Below are 3,714 nucleotides of genomic sequence, written 5' to 3' on the forward strand. Positions count from 1 at the left end.
ATATTTAGCTCTTTGATTTCATTTCTTATGGGGAGAGCTAGAGCAGTTCTCATCACTCACACATCTCAAGGAGGAACATGAATTAAATAAAAAGTCATCTTCTAGATAAGAGGAGTTGTGTCTCCTGATCTTACAAGGGAAGTTTTTTTTCAAACTTTTCAAAGTTTCTGTTTCAGTTATCCACAACACTGCTATTGCGGAAAACCCTTTTCTTTTTTTTTTCGAAATGAGATGTTGCCCAAGTCTAACTCGGTGTGGCAATCTTTATGCTTCGTTCATTGCTTTTTTGACATAGTAAAAGCTTAACTTTCTCTTTGATCTGGCTACTAAGTTTAACCTGCTGAACTGGTTGAAAACATAACACTGGAGTTTATATAGAGGTGAAGTGACAGTGAGTTTCCTGTGAGCATTGCAAGCAAATTCTCTGGAGTGCAAAGTACAAGCAGAAGCAGAGCCATAGACAGCATGGACCAAGACCTGCTCCCACTCCAGTGTTCCTCTGACAGACATGTCAAATGGGGATAAAAGCACAACCCCAGCTGCTGCCAGTCAAGATGAGAAGCTGCTAGGGAGAGGATGCATCTGAAAAGTCCATGCTCTCCAAAAAATTTTAGGGGTTTTGGCAGTTGGAAAGATTGCAAATGTGACCAACAAGTGAGAGAGGAGGGAGGTCAAAGTTTCACTATGGCTGCAGATGGAAGTATAATCTCAAATAGCTAATGTTTGAGAATATGTAATAATAACCTGTACTATCTTTTCATTTTTCAGATCAATGAGACCTAGCATTTTTGCCCCAGCCTCAGGATCATCTGTTTTCACTTCTGACTTTTATGAACTATGGCTCAGACTTTTTAATGAAATTTAGTCATGGCTGTGCTCAGTCTTTGACAACTGACTGACCGGGGAGCCAAGTCTCTTTTTTTAAGATAGTCATCTCAAGCCAACAGTAAAACTGGATCTCCTGCCCCCTGAGTAAATGCTCCAGATGCATAGATCCTACATAAAAGCAGGTCAACAGCACCACCACCAGCCTGTGAGGTTTGGGCAGAAGTGAATGCTGTTAGCCTGCATTCTAGGATGCTGTTAGATTACCCAGCAGACAGCTTCAAAGGGAGCCCTAGAGCACACCTTTTCTGAGGGCTACTATCCAAAGATATGCACACAAATGCACTGCTTAGTTAAATAGCAGTACACCTCTCTATGCACAGTAATAGGAGTTCTGTCATTTAATGTAGTTTTCAACTCAATTGTCACTGCCTATAGCTTTGCAAAAGCATGAGTAGATTGAAGATAGTTTTCATGCAGCATTTTTTCTGTCTTATGTGCCCATCTTCAACATTCAGGTAAGTGTACTTTTTAGGATACTAGCCAAGGTGCTTTGGAAAGTCCCTAGATCAAAGCGTGTTCCCAAATACCATTTTAAATCTTAACCACAGTTCAGGTAGCAGTCTGAGATCTGTAAGAAATTTCATCCCTCATTTACTCATTTACCTTGAAGAATCTGGACCTTAAAACCCTTTTTTTTAATTTGAAAGGATTTTACCAACAAAAGGTAAAATTGCTGTGATGGCCAAATGGGAAGAGATGAATTTATTAGTGAAATAGTTAAAGCATTCATGGAGGATAAAAGACACTATAGTGGCACAACAGCTTTTAATTTTTGCTTGTTCGTAATTTTAAATCTGTATTGACACTATCCTCTTTCTTGCATATCTTCAGCTGTGAAGAATCACAGAATATTCTGAGTTGGAAGGGAACCACAAGGCCAAAGAGACAAAAAGCCTTGTTACTACTTTTCGTAGGCATGAACTGCTTCTTTACAAGGAATCACCAGAGAGGCAGCCTCAACCTAACTGAAAAATCTAGGGGACAAAAAAGACGTTGCTGCCCTGGAGGTACACACAGCTCCTGTCTCTTGTGAGGGAATAGGGAAACACCAGGCCCATTGCTCCACTTCTGCCTTTGAGGGCCTTCAAAACTGATGGAGAAGGAGTGGTGCTCTTGGACAGATCAAAATGATGTGGCCCAGCGGCTTTGTTCAGCACTCTTGAAGGCTCAAGGGTAGTCTCCTGGGATGAGCTAGGGAAAGGATGAAGGTGAGAGAGAATTGGCAGGGACTCACTCAGTCAAGAGCTTAAATAGGGAAATCTTTGGTCTCTTGCTCTTCTCTGCTAGGCATCTGTTAGACATGTTTCCCATCAAGAACTACCAAGGGTCTAAATGCCAGTGAACTTTTGAAGAATAAAGCTCAGTAGCTTCTATCTTGAACAACCATACCTTGGAGTATTTTGGTGTGGGGTGCCATGCTATAGGTCCACTTCTCCAGAAGAGCTGAGCACTGCCCAACAAAGGAGGGTTACCCACAGCTGTCGGTGCCCACTGTCTCTAGAAAACACAACTCAAGAGGGTTTTCTAAGCAACCAAAATACAGGAATGGCTTTTGAGATGGGCAGGCTTCCAAAGCAGACAAAGCAGCTCTGCCACCAACTAGCCAGCTTGCTATAATGCCATTCAGGCCTTCTCCAGCAGCAGCTTTTAAAGTCAGATTGTTGAACAGTTTCATTCATGGCTGTTTCTGCAAGTGCTTCTTCGTGTATATGGGCTTGGAACCACCTTTTTTCTTGTAGGTGTAGTTATGCCCACATGGTACCTTAGCTGGATCAATTCTGGATCCAAGTGAGAATTCAAGAGAAATAAAGGAAAAGCATGAGGTTGTTAAAGGAGAAGCCACCATCCCAGCATTCTTTTACCATTCAAGCAGTGTCACACACATCACCCTACAGACCTGAGTCCCTTCACAGCAGCAGCTCCAGTGAGCCAATGGCTGCCCCTTTTGGTTCCTTCCACACACTCAGGGGCACTTCCTCCTCCTTTAGGGTTGACCTTGGGTTTCCCTCAGCAGAGTCTCAGATTTATAAAAAGAGTCTCAGGCGTCAGATTTATAAAAATAAATAATTTAATAGAGTTGTACAGCAGCAGGTCAGCTCAAGCTGGGTGCCTCCAGGGAGGGAACCAGAACAAAGAAATCCCTGGGCAATTACACCCTTATGATTTATGCACCTGCCCTTCATGCGCTTTTCACATGCTTTTTAGTACAATGGTGATTTTTGGCCAGGGATCTTCTAACACCTTATAGGATTCTTTCTCTGTCTCCACATAGCCAGGCTGTTAACTGCTCTTACCTTGTCAAGTTGCAGCTTCTGCTGATGGCTGCAGCCTCCTTGTCTTCTGGCTTGTGCTCCTTATGCACTAGACCAGTCAGCAGATCATAGAAATAAAAAAAGTCTTAGACTGGAATAAAAAAAGTCCTAGGCTGGAATTACAACACTTAAAACATCAGTGTGTTATTAATATTCTTCTCAAACTAAAGACAAAATGCAGCACTGTACCAGCTACTAAGAAAATTAACTCTGTTCCAGCAAATCTTGCAGCCCAAGGCTTTAGCAAATCCAGCTGCTCACGCTGAGCAAGTGAAGCCAAACAAACAGCAGACTAAATCACACAGTATTATAATTCTGACTCATTCTATTTAAAACTTACTTATTTAAGCTAAACAACAAATATCTCTCAAAAGAGAGAAAGTCTTTTTTCTTCATGCTCTAGCCAAAGAGCAGGCAGGGTCCCCAGCCTGCACTTCCTAGATATCCATCTGGATTTCCGTGCATATCCATCCTGGTTATGCATGAGGTTATCCAACTTAGTAGTATCTGAATC

The sequence above is a fragment of the Neopelma chrysocephalum genome, unplaced genomic scaffold, assembly GCF_003984885.1.
Source record: "Neopelma chrysocephalum unplaced genomic scaffold, ASM398488v2 Primary Assembly neopelma1_97102, whole genome shotgun sequence".
NCBI lineage: Eukaryota > Metazoa > Chordata > Aves > Passeriformes > Pipridae > Neopelma > Neopelma chrysocephalum.